Source organism: Pelodiscus sinensis, chromosome 8, assembly GCF_052426305.1.
Source record: "Pelodiscus sinensis isolate ZL-2025 chromosome 8, ASM5242630v1, whole genome shotgun sequence".
Taxonomy (NCBI): Eukaryota; Metazoa; Chordata; order Testudines; family Trionychidae; genus Pelodiscus; species Pelodiscus sinensis.
This window is the reverse complement of record NC_143059.1, coordinates 13,167,014-13,180,228: the sequence shown is the minus strand read 5'-3', so window position 1 is coordinate 13,180,228 and position 13,215 is coordinate 13,167,014. Positions and strand designations below refer to the sequence as shown.

Below are 13,215 nucleotides of genomic sequence, written 5' to 3'. Positions count from 1 at the left end.
ATTACTTTTCTGCTGTTTTTATCAATCTAAACTATTCTCTGTCATTTTACACCAGAGGGATTGGAAATGCTACGGCTCTGCCTACACTACAAAATTATGTCAACCTAGCATCCCTCAGCATACAGCCACTACAGTTATAAAACAGTTTGTGTTGCATGGGCTGAGTTGGCTCCTTGTGTTAGCCATGGGCATCCGTATCAGGAATGCTTGTACAGCTTTAATTTCTCTGTTACTGGACTCTCTGGTCCGGCAACATCTGTGGTCCTGTCAGTCCAGAAAGTCCCAGCTGTGGAGGATGCCACTGGTCTGTGGGCAAGAAGCCTGGCCAGAGTGGGGCCAGCAGCTGAGGGCAGGGAGCTGTGCCAGCCAGGGGCACGGAATCCTGCTGTGGCTGGAGTGAAGCTGGCTCAGAGAAAAGACTCGATGGCCAGCGAGCTGGGCTGGCAACCCAGAGAAGAGTCTAGCTGGGGGAAGGAAATCCCGCTGGCTAGAGTGGGACTGGTGGCCCAGAAGGGAGCCCCAGCAGAGGGCTGGAGGTAGCAGAGTCCAGAAGGCAGGTGAGGGCCAGCACACAGGCCAGAGCTGCAGCTAGGATGGAAGCCCTGAGACAGCCTGAAACCTGACCTCCCCGGTCCAGCAAATTCCTGGATGCCGGACCAGGGAGGTCCAACCTGTATTGATTGTATTGCCAGTATCTGGCATTGAGAGCTGGCAACTCAAAGCCAAATCAGTATGTAAGTGGCACGGTGTCTACACTGACACTGCATTGATTTAATTACATTGATTGTGACCCTGTGCTGCTCAGGGAGGTGATGTTATTAAATTGGCATAGAGAGGCATTTGCATTGGTGGGAGCCGAATTTAAGATGCTTCTACTGCTAGGTTTGACAGGAGGCAGTTTACATTGACCTAAACCTGTAGTGTAAACCAGGCCTATGATCCTCCTCATGTAATGGAAAGAGCTTTTCAAGCTGCCTCCAAATACTCCTCCATGATACTAGACACGTGTGTGGGGAAATCCCCACATCTGTGTGTGTAAATGGACATTTGCACATTTATGTCAGGCAGTTGTACATATTTATCTGGGGAGCATAAGGCTCAGCTTTTTTACATGCAAATGAGGCACAATTGAAAATACAGTTTTTTAGAGAAACTATGTTTTTTTCTCATATATGCTTTTTGACCTGTAAGTAATTAAATACATATTAAGTAATGCAAATACATTTGTGCGCCACATGAAAGAAAGAGTTTGGTGGAGTTTCATATCCTGGACAAAGTCCAAAGTGTCTGAATTTAACCTAATGCTCCTTGTCAGGAAGCCAGCCTGCCTGGATTTATGGAAACTGTTTCTCCATCACTCTTTGGGTAGGTTTCTGATGTTCATGAAATCCTGAATTCAAGTGTGAGAGTCAATATTTGTGTGTCAGTCCAAAGTCTAACTTACAATATTATAAACATCTACCAATCTTGTAGCAGAAGCTGGAGATGCATCTCTTAGAGGACGGCTATTGAAGCATGTTAGGTAGTGGTTTCCAAGGGTATGTCTACACTAACTTGTTAATTCGAACTAGGTAGGCAAATCAGGCAACCAGAGTTGCAAATGAAGCCCGGGATTTAAATATCCCGGGCTTTGTTTGTACATTTCTATCCGGCCGCCATTTTTAAATCCCCCTTAGTTCAAACAAATTGCCTGTGGCTATACGTGGCAGTTTAAAGTTAATCCGAACTAAATCCTTAGTTCGGATTAACTGTTACACCTCATTCCACAAGGAGTAACAGTTAATCCAAACTAAGGACTTAGTTCGGATTAACTTTAAACTGCCGCGTGTAGTCGTGGGCAGTTCATTTGAACTAAGGGGGATTTAAAAATGGCGTCCAGCCAGGAACATGCAAATAAAGCCCAGGATATTTAAATCCCGGGCTTCATTTGCAACTCCGGTTGCCTGATTTGCCTACCTAGCTTGAATTAATGAGCTAGTGTAGACATACCCAAAGCTTCTTGTATTGGTGACCTCTTTCATGTATCAAGCCTCACAGTGACTCCCCCTTATACATAAAAATAGGGGGAATTTAATGTAATGAGATCTCAGGATTGTCAGCCCCATTAAGCTGACAGGTCAAGACTCTCATGCAACATCTTGCAGAGATCTGAGGGGTCACAAGCCCCAGTTTGAGAACCCCTGATACAAGGCTCTGTGTTTTGAGGTGGGAGGTCAGAGCATCTTATTTATTTATGCTACTAATATATTCAGCAATGCGAACAGATGAGATTGTTCAGATTCTGAGCTCTTGGAAGAGTGCCAAGGTTCTCAGAACTACTTCTATTCTGGATTGAAATTCACTGACCTATTAGGTATGACACAAAATTGGCAGGTGACCTGACAGAATTACCATTAAAATAGATAAGTACCAACAAGGAGTTAAATACAAGAATATTATCTTTGATACTAAATGGGAGTATTGAGAACAGAAGTAAGGGCCATACTGAGTCAGACCAAAGGTCCATCTAGCCCAGTATCCTGTCTTCCACCAGTGGCCAATGCCAGATGCCCCAGAGGGAGTGAACAGAACAGGGAATCCTTCTCCGGTCATCCATTTCCAGTCTCTGACAAAAAGAAGCTAGGGACACCATTCCTACCCATCTTGGTTGATAGCTATTGATAGACCTAACCTCCATGAATGTATCGAGTTATTTTTTGAACCCTGTTAAAGCCCTGGTCTTCACAACATTTTCTGGCAAGAGGTTGACTGTGCACTGAGTGAAGAAAAACTTCCTTTTGTTTGTTTTAAACCTGCTACCTATTAATTTCATTTCGTGACCCTTAGTTCTTATAAGATCAAGCAAATAACTTTTCCTTATTCACTTTTTCACATCAGTCATGATTTTATAGACCTCTATTATATCCCTCCCCCTTTAGTCTCCTCTTTTCTAAGCTGAAAAGTCCCAAGTCTTTTTAATCTTTCTTCATATGGGACTCATTCCAAACCACTAATAATTTTTGTTGCCCTTTTCTGAACCTTTTCCAATGCCAATATATCTTTTTTGAGATGAGGCAAACACATCTGTATGTAGTATTCAAGATGTGGGCATACTAAAATTTTCAATTTAGTATCATCTTCAAATATGGTTTTATATAGAGGCAATAAGATATTCCCTGTCTCATTCTCTATCCCTTTTTAAATGATTCCTAACATTGGCTATGTCTAGACTGGCATGATTTTCCGGAAATGCTTTTAACGGAAAAGTTTTCTGTTAAAAGCATTTTCGGAAAAGAGCATCTAGATTGGCAAGGATGCTTTTCTGCAAAAGCACTTTTTGCAGAAAAGCGTCTGTGCCAATCTAGATGCGCTTTTGCGCAAAAAAGCCCCAATCGCCATTTTCGCGATCTAGGCTTTTTTGCGCAAAACAAATCTCAGCTGACGGCACTGACTTTTGCCCGAACGGGAGCAGCATAGTATTTCCACAAAAAGCACTGATTTCTTACAGTAGGAAGTCAGTGCTTTTGCGGAAATTCAAGCAGCCAGTGTAGACAGATGGCAAATTTTTCCAGAAAAGCGGCTGATTTTCCGGAAAAACTGGTCAGTCTAGACACAGCCATTGTGTTTGTTTTTTTGACTGCCGCTGTATATTGCGTGGATGTTTTCAGAGAAGTAGCCACAATGACTTTAAAATCTCTCTCTTGAGTGGTTATAGATAAATTAGTGCCAATCATATTGTACATATAGTTGGGATTATTTTTTCCAATGTGCATTACTTTACAGTTATCAACACTGAATTTGCCATTTTGTTGCCCAATCACTTAGTTTGGTGAGATCTTTTTGAAGCTGTTTGATCTTAACTATCTTGAGCAGTTTAGTATCATGAGCAAATATGGCCATCTCACGGTTTACTCCTTTCTCTAGATCATTTATAAATAAATTGCATAGGATTGGGCCCTGTACAAACTCTTGGGAGACACCACTAGTAAGTTACCTCTCTCCATTTTGAAAACTTAACACTTATTCCTACCCTTTGTTTCCTGTATTTTAAACAGTTATCAGCCCATGAGAGGACCTTCCCTCTTATCTCATGACAACTTACTTTACTTAAGAGCCTTTGGTGAGGGTCTTTGTCAAAGGCTTTCTGAAAATCTAAGTACACTATATCCACTGGATCCCCCTTGTCCACCTGTTTGTTGACCCCCTCAAAGAACTCTAGTAGATTAATAAGGCATGATTTCCTTATTAAAAGGGAAATCATTTTAGAGAAACCATGTTGACTTTTCCCCAACAAATTATGTTCATCTATGTGTCTGACAAGTTTATTCTTTACTATAGTTTCAACTAATTTTCCCGGTATTGATGTTAGACTTACTGGTCTGTAATTGCCAGGATCACCTCTAGCGCCCTTTTTAAATATTGGCGTCACATTAGCTATCTTCCAGTCATTAGGTACAGAAACTGATTTAAAGTCTAGGTTACAAACCACAATTTCCCATTTGAGTTCTTTCAGAACTCTAGGGTAAGTGCCATCTGGTCCCAGTGACTTGTTACTATTAAGTTTATCAATTTGTTCCAAAATCTCCTCTAATAACATCTCAATCTGGAACAATTCCTCATATTTTTCACCTAAAAAGAATGGCTCAGGTTTGGGAATCTCCCTAATATCCTCAGCCGTGAAAACCGAAGCAAATAATTCATTTAGTGCTCCTTTAGCATCTTGATTGTCCAGGGGCTCCACTGGTTGTTTAGCCGGCTTCCTGCTTCTGATGTACTTAAAAACATTTTGTTATTATTTTTTGAGGTTTTGGATTGCTGTTCTTCAAACTCCTTTTTGGATTTTCTTATTATATTTTTATACTTAATGTCACAGAATTTATGCTCTTTTCTATTTTTCTCACTAGGATTTGACTTCCACTTTTTAAAAGATGTCTTTTTAGCTGTCACTGATTCTTTACTTGTTGTTAAGCCATGGCGGCACTTTTTTGATTCTCTTACTGTGCTTTTTATTTTGGAGTATACATTTAAGTTGGGCCTCTATTATGGTGTCTTTGAAAAGTTTCCATGCAGCTTGTAGGGATTTTACTTCTGTCACTGTACCCTTTACTTTCTGATTAACTACATTAATCTGCTGAGGTGTTTTTCCCACCACAGGATTGTTGAATAGTGACATTATGGTCACTATTTTCCAGTGGTCCAGTTATATCTATCTCTTGTACCGGATTCTGCGCTTCACTTAGGACTAAATCAGGAATAGCCTCTCCCATTGTGGGATCCAGAACCTGTTGCTCCAAGAAGCAGTCATTTAAGGTATCAATAAATTTTCTCTCTGCATCCTATCTGCAGGGTTGGACTCCCAACTTCAGCTCTGTGTCCATCAGCTTAGCTGTGTTCCCTTCTTGCCAGCGCTGTAAGCTACTGTCCCGGTCTCCGGCCCCAACACTAGCTCTAAGGGGTGGTGCCTTTGGTGGCAGGTCTGGGCAAAGCTAGCATTGGGGCTAGCAAAATGTGGACAAGCAGGAAAGGGACACGTCCAGGTTGACCGACCCTGAGCTTGGTTAGGGAGGGGTGAGCAGAGCTTGAGCCCCTGTGGGGCCCCCCTTGAGGCCCTGGGTGCACCTGGCAGCCTGTGAACCCCAGGTGGCTGCTGAACATTAAGGCAGGGTTGCAGGAGGCAGGCCCCCACCCTTCCTATCCACCCATCCAACAGCTGAAGCCCACCCAGTGTTCCTGTTCCAGCTACCCCACTGGTTTGAGATCTGTAGGAGGAGAAGGAGGGCAAGCCCCTGGGCCTTAGAGACAGGAAACGAGTTGTTGAGAGTGGCTTTGCTTGCTGGTTTTTTTTGTGTTTGCAGAGGCTGGTAGAGGTAGAGCAGTGGTTCTCAAACTTTTTGTCCCATAGCCAACCCTGGTCAATGCAGACCACCAGCCAACCATCCATGATGAGGGGGTAGGGGTGTGGGGTCTTCCCTGTTTTCAGCTGTTTTGGCCAGCTCCTGTACACAGGTCCTCATACTGCAAATAGAAAGACAGCCAGAGGACCCACCGCAAACCTGAGGGAAAGAGAGACAAAGTCACCAAACCCAAGCCATGCTCAGCCCCTGCCTTGCAGCCTGGCAGCTGTCACTCCCCATCCCTGAGTTCTCTTACAGCCACTGAGTACGTCCAAGAGGTCTGAATGGGCCAAGGAACAGCTGAAGCCGCTGTCTTCCCCAGCTCTGCCTCGGCCCATGGTAAGCACCATGTGGCTGTGGGTGCCACTGAGTGTGGGGTATGCCCAACTTCAGCTGTGACGGATAGGTTGGGAATCAAAGTGGGACAATCCTGCATCCTTGTCTTTCTGTCTGTTGCAGAGGGACACTTGCAAGTGTCTCAGATTGGCCCAGCGCTCCAGAAAGAATGAAAGGAAATGGAGCATTTGGTGCTGTACTACTCAGAGGCCAAGGGACTGCAGCCTGATCCGAGCTGTTTGTAGGATTTGGAGGCATTACAGAGCCTTGCGTAAGAGAAGCCTCCTACTCTCTGCTTCAGTGACGAATCTCATTCTCGTTCTCTCTCCCTCAGCCAGCCAGCTCCAATTGTATATAAAAACTGATTTAGGAAATGGAGACACTATAGTTTGTCATTCCTGGCTCTGCACAAATGGTGTCTTGATGCCTGTCACGGTTCATGTTGTTGCAAAGAGGTATTTGTAATGACTCGGGACATTAAATTTGGATTAATTAACTAATCAAATGGGTGATGGGATTTCCATTGACTATTATATTAGTCTGTAAGAGCATCTCCGCCTTTGAAGTGTAGCAAGAGCCTCAGGCCTAAAATTGAAGGGGCAGGGCCAGGATGCTTCCGGGCTTCCCCACCCCCAGACCATGATTGGTCTGGGGGTGGGGGAGCCCCCCCCCACTAAGCACCCATGCCCCTGGCAGGGCAGGAAGAGGCTTCGCACGCTCCCCCACCCCCAGGCCAATTAGGGCCTTAGGGCGGGAGAAGTGCACAGTTTCCTTCGCCCTGCCAGGAGCACGTAGCACTTTGAAGTGCCCCGAATTCCTCGCAGGATGGGGGTAGGGTGGAGGAAACTTTGTGCACTTCCCCTGCCCCAGACCCTAATGGGTGGGGGAGCGGCAGGGCCACCACGGGCCGGACCAACCCTCTTGGCGGCCCAGATGCCCTTTTGCCCAGCCCTGGCCTATGTGCACACCGAGGGAGACTTTTCTTAAGCCCTACCCTGACCTGCAAGAGAAGAGATTATTGCATCATGCCAGCGATGAGGTGCATTGACAGGAAAAACTGTGCATACGCTGTGCACAATGTAACCTTGGCACTCCAACCAGTGCTGGAAGTATTTGCATGAGCATAAAGCAGCTAAGAAAATCATGGCATTTCCTTGGCAGTTCCTTTCTCCTTTCTTGGTAGAGCAATAATACTGATATTTGTGCCATAAATTTTCCTAAGCATTAGGATGATTACTTAATTGCTGTTTATATAGTGTAGACTTTATGATGTCAGAACTTTTTTTCTTGATGCCTACCCTGGGACCTAACATCTTTCTGGCCATTGCACTGTTGCCAGCAACTGAATGTTTGTGCACAACACTGTCCTCATTAACATCTGTGCCAGTGTATTGTCATCAAAGAGATCCCACAGGGCTCGCTGAGAGCAGGACTTGGCCCTACATTTTGACATAAATGAAGGGTTCTGTTGATGCTGTGTGAGACAGAAGAGAGCACACGGCACTCACCCATTGCTGGGTGGGCTCTGCAGGGCCACCAAGAGTAAAAAGTAGTAAAAGCTCATTGTTGGGCTTCAAACCAAAGACCATTGAATTCAAAGTAAAGACTCACTCTGGATTCATTGGCTTTGGATATTGTAGCCCCTAATGTCAGATGATGTGACTGCACACAGGGAGCCAATCTGATGGGCAGTGGTTTGCTATTTTTATGTAATAACTTTCCCGACTGTACATTCAGATCACGGGAGACATCCAGATTGAGTAGATTTGCAGCATCAAGCACTCTATCACAAGGGCAGGAAATGGGAAAATGGGGCACATGCAGTTAGAATATAAGAATAGCCAGGGCTCGCCAAGCGGCAGCGAGCCCCGCTCACCAGTCGAACAGTTCTGCGAGCTGCGCATGTGCAGATCACGTGGCGCTGGCTGTGCCGGCTTGTAATCTACTCGCCATAGGCGAGTAGATTACATGATTTGTCGAGCCCTGAGAATAGCCATAATGGTCCATCTAGCCCAGCATCCTGTCTTCTGACAGTGGTCAATGCCAGGTGCCCCAGAAGGAATGAACAGAACTGGTAATCCTCAAGTGATTCCTTCCCCTATTGCCCATATCCAGTTTCTGACAAACAGAGAGTAGGGACATCATTTCTGCCCATCCTGGCTAATAGCCATTGATGGACCTAACCTCCATGGATTTATTTAGTTCTTTTTTGAGCCTTTTTAAAATCCTGGTCTTCACAAACATCCTCTGGCAAGGAGTTCCACAGGTTGGCTGTGCACTGTGTGAAAAAATACTTCCTTGTGTTTGCTTTAAACGTGTTACCTATTCATTTCATTTGGTGGCCCCTAATTCTTGTGTTATGGGAACAAGTACATCACATTTTTTAATTTACTTTCTCCACGCCAGTCAGGATTTTATAGACTTCTAGCAAATCCTCCCTTAGTAACCTCTTTTCTAAACTGAAAAGTCCCAGTCCTATTAATCTCACTTCATATAGCAGGGTTTCCAAACCTAATCATTTTGTTGCCCTTTTCTGAACTTTTCCAGTGCCAAGATATCTTTTTTGAGATGAGGTGATCTTTATTCTGTTCTTTATTGTGTTTCTTTTATGCTAGAGGATTGCCAGGTGCGCGATAGGAGCTCAGTTGTGCCATTTTACAAATATTTAACAAATTCATGAGTTTGCGAAGAGAAGCCAAATTAAATACCATTGCAACCTATAATGGCTCATGGTTGCAAAAACATGGCTGAAAAACAACATGTCAAGGGAGCCCCGGCCATGCAATATTTCCACAAACAAATATTTCTGATTGCACTACTGCTAGTAGTAAAATTATACATGGAAGCAGTTCAAGCTGGACGTCTTACATGAATCATGTGACATGTAGCTAACCAGTATTTCTAGACCATTATCTCCATAGGCACTTCCATTGTACACAATGATTCATAGGTTCCAACAAAGGGAATAGAAAGGAACAGGGTGATTTGGTCTGATCGCTTGCATAACATAGGCAATAGAGAATGGATGGCACTTGAAAGGTCCGCAAGATTAGATCAAGTCCTCAGAAATGTGGATTCCTAAAAGGGAGCTGCAAAGGCCAAACAAAAGTAGTCCCTGAAAGCTCAATGGAAGTTCCTCTGTAGGCTATGTCTACACAGCAGCATTATTTTGACATAATGTCGAAATAATGTCGAATTAGAGGACTTCTTATTCCTACTTCTGTAACCCTTATTTTATGAGGAGTAAGGGAAGTTGGAGGAAGAGTGCTCTAACTTGGACTTCCTGCTGTGTAGACAGCACCAAAAGCTGAAATAAGCTATTTCGACTTATGCTACGCAATTGACATAGCTCAAATCGTGTAGCTTATTTTGGCTTTAGCCCTGCTATGTAGATGTGCCCTTAATTACTTACATCTCAAGGCTGTGTCTAGATTGGCATGATTTTCTGGAAATGCTTTTAACAGAAAAGTTTTCCGTCAAAATCATTTTTGGAAAAGAGTGTCTAGATTGGCATGGACGCTTTTCTGCAAAAACACTTTTTGCGGAAAAGCGTCTGTGCCAATCTAGACGCACTTTTCTGCAAAAAAGCCCCGATCGCCATTTTCACAATCGGGGCTTTTTTGCGAAAACAAATCTCACCTGTCTACACTGGCCCTTTTGCCTGAACGGGAGCAGAATAGTATTTCCGCAAGAAGCACTGATTTCTTACAGTAGGAAGTCAGTGCTTTTGCGGAAATTCAAGCGGCCAGTGTAGACAGCTGGCAATTTTTTCTGGAAAAGCAGCTGATTTTCTGGAAAAACTTGCCAGTCTAGACACAGCCTTAGTGTTTGCAGGATTGGCAGTAGGATTTTGGAGTTCTTATTGCCTCTTTACAGTATATGACGAATGCCTGGTAGGTTTGTGCCTGGGTTTTGATTTGTTCTGTTTGTGTTTTACATTATAAATATTTAGAATGTCAAATCTTGTACGCTCTGTTTTTGCTGGAGGTTTCCTTGGAGGACTAGAGAACTAGAGTGGAACCTTTGTCTGCCCTCTACTGAAGAGAAAAAAGTCCTAAAACTTTTACAAAGGAAGATGTTCTCTCAGGTGTCTGTGTTCTGACATACAGAAAAAAGTCTACATTTAACAGAGGAATGTTTGCCTCTTGGTTTTATGTAACTTTAAAAGTTAATATGAACTTTGAATGTTAATCATTAACATAAGTTAATATAATTACCCATTTAGGTTGATGTTACTCTTTGGTCCTCTAAAAATGACGAACTTTTCTTTTGAACATACCATTTTCTCCTCAATGATATCAAGGCCGCATTTACCTGAATTGCAAACAGACTGGGGCTGACCCTATGCCAATGAAACAACGACAACAGATACCGAGTTAACAGCTGCCGCTCTGCATGTCCATAGTGATTAGAAATGGGCAAATAACGCACAAAATGAACAGTGTAAATTGTTCTTGGGAAGGGATGCAGAAAATGAAAGTCTCAGGAATACTTTCACAAATAAGCAAGGGTTTGAAGCAGAAGTGACTTATCACGTTCTCCTCTTACTTGTAAAATAATCATCTATATACTATTATAGAAAGAGAGGTGTCCGTCACGCCGTCTGTCTTTGGGTGTGTCTAGACTACAGGGTTTTGTTGACAAAAGGCAACTTTTGTCGACAAAACTATACCTGCGTCTACACTATCGCCGTGTTCTATCGACAGTAAGTCGACAGAACGTGGCAATTTTGTCGACGGCGGTAAACCTCATTTTACGAGGAATAACACTTTTTTTCGAAAGTACTCTTTCGAAAAAAGGCGCTATTGCATGCAAATTGTGCTTTTTCGAAAGAGAGCGTCTACAGTCTCCTATGAAAATGTGGCTTGCTTTTTCGACAGAACTGGTTGTAGTCTAGACGCTCTTTTTCGACAGAGGCTTTGTCAACAGTATCTGTCAACAAAGCCTCTGTCGAAAAAGGCGTGCAGTCTAGATGTAGCCATAGAGAACATTTGAGAAGACTTGAGAAGTTTCATGGGGCAGGCAGGGAGGGGAGGAAGAGCAGTGCACTGAGCATGTGCATGCCCCAGCATCTCCAGAGCAGCAAGGAGGAAAGAGGATGCATGGTCCCTACCCCTATCCCCACCCCTGGGAGCAGCTAGGAGAGAGGAGGCCACATGTACATCTACTGTCAGAAAGGGACGGGTAATGCTAGTAATAATAATTGGGGCAGAAGTATATAGTCAGAGGTCAAACTGGAAAGTGACAAAAAGTAACTGGCAACATATGCAGGCAAAAACGATCTAGCCAGGACCAATACATGTATTAGGGATATCACCATTGCAATTGGATGACAAATACATTAAGGCAGTGTTTCCCAATTTTATTTGGCAACAGAACCCTTTTAAATTCAAAAGAATTTTACGGACCCCCTAATAATAGTCTTATATATGGAGCTGAAAAAGTAGACCACAAATAAGTAAGTAAGGATACTACTAGACAAATGCTAAACAAGGTCATGAGATCAACATTTAGTTTAATTGCACATATTTAAAAAACAAAAATGACATTGAATGTGTACAATTTTTTTAAAATCATAAATGGGTTGTTGTAATGGAATTTTCTCGCGGAACCCTTATTTTCACTTCACGGAACCCCGGGGTTCTGCGAAACACCATTTGGGAAACACTGCATTAAGGTGCTTAAACCAATCCTTTCTGAAGTCCAGGAGAATTTTCCTGTTTCAGTGGGCACTGGCTTGAATCAATCATTCATTTTTGAATGAATTTAATCTTTATGATTCCCTTTAGCAGTGCTACCGTAGCTGCTAGGGACTTTGTAACTGCTTGCAGCACAGTTTGTTTGCGTTTGGTGCAATTTGCTCTGTGAACATGCATGTGCACACATACATGCATGCTACAATCTCTTTCTCATCCTTCACCAAACGCGGGCTACCTGACGCCCAGAGTACCTTTTCCAGACCTGAAGAAGAGCTCTGTGTGGCTTGAAAGCGTCTCTCTCTGATCTACAGAAGTTGATCCAATACAAGATATTATCCACCTTGTCTCTCAAATATCCTGTGACCAACAGGGCTACAACTACACTTCATGTCAAAAAAAGGTTTCAATAGCCAGTCTGTGCAATAGCTTCCTTTGATCCATTTGTAACTAGATCTCAGTATCTCAGCTACATATAAATATCTTGTTTCTCCCCCGAAGGCTTAGGCTGAGGTTGGCTACATTCCAAAGCACTCCAAACTCAACCATGACGATTTCCAAACCTGCGATTTCCTTTTTAGAAAAATAGTGGCATTTTCCAGCTCCCTGAAATGAAAAGTGTGACACTCAGTGTATGTCTAATTGTGAGACACTAATAGAATTTTAAGATGGACTCTAATTAGCAGGCAAGTTAGAAAGAGACCGCTGAATAGAGATTGTTTAGAAAATACGATAATCAGAATCTAGATTACTCAGGTATTAGTACAATATTTCCTTTCATAAGAGCACACAAAGAAATCAAATGTACAAGACCTTCCAGGAGAGAATTACATGTAGGTGAAAATAATTAATAGTCCTGTGACACCTTAGAGACTAATAAGGTGCCACAGGACTACTTGTTTTGTTTTTAAAGTTACAGATTAACACGGCTACCCTCTGACACTTTTAGGTGAAACTGAAAAGCAGGAAATAAGCTCACATTGTGCTTAACACATTTCACACCACTCACTCTATTGAGAAGAAAGGAACCAGCTTACACAACTTTCTTCTATTTCTGTGCAGATCACAACACATGCTAGAGAACACTCACAGCACACAGCCCCAAACTAGGGGAGAGCTAAACCAAAAGAACTGCTGAATGGAACTGAAGCTAGAACTCCTGTACTAACACCTGCTGAATTGAATCTTTATGGCTTTTGATCTAGCACAGGCTGAATCCTGAACGTTACTGAAAAAGTGAACCGTGAGTTAATACGTGAAATAGCCAAGTATTAACTTGCTTCCCCTCCCAGGAAATGGGCTCTCCCAGT

The 13,215-nt window shown here is 43.1% G+C and overlaps 1 long non-coding RNA gene across 1 annotated transcript; it reads right to left on the bottom strand.

The window, feature by feature from the left end:
- Positions 1 to 11,199: 11,199 nt before the first annotated feature.
- LOC142830375 (uncharacterized) lies at positions 11,200 to 13,185 on the bottom strand. Its single transcript, XR_012905562.2, has 2 exons — positions 12,915 to 13,185; positions 11,200 to 12,511 (listed from the first exon to the last, which is right to left on the bottom strand). It is a non-coding gene; the product is annotated as an uncharacterized LOC142830375 (long non-coding RNA).
- Between the last annotated feature and the right edge of the window lie 30 nt (positions 13,186 to 13,215).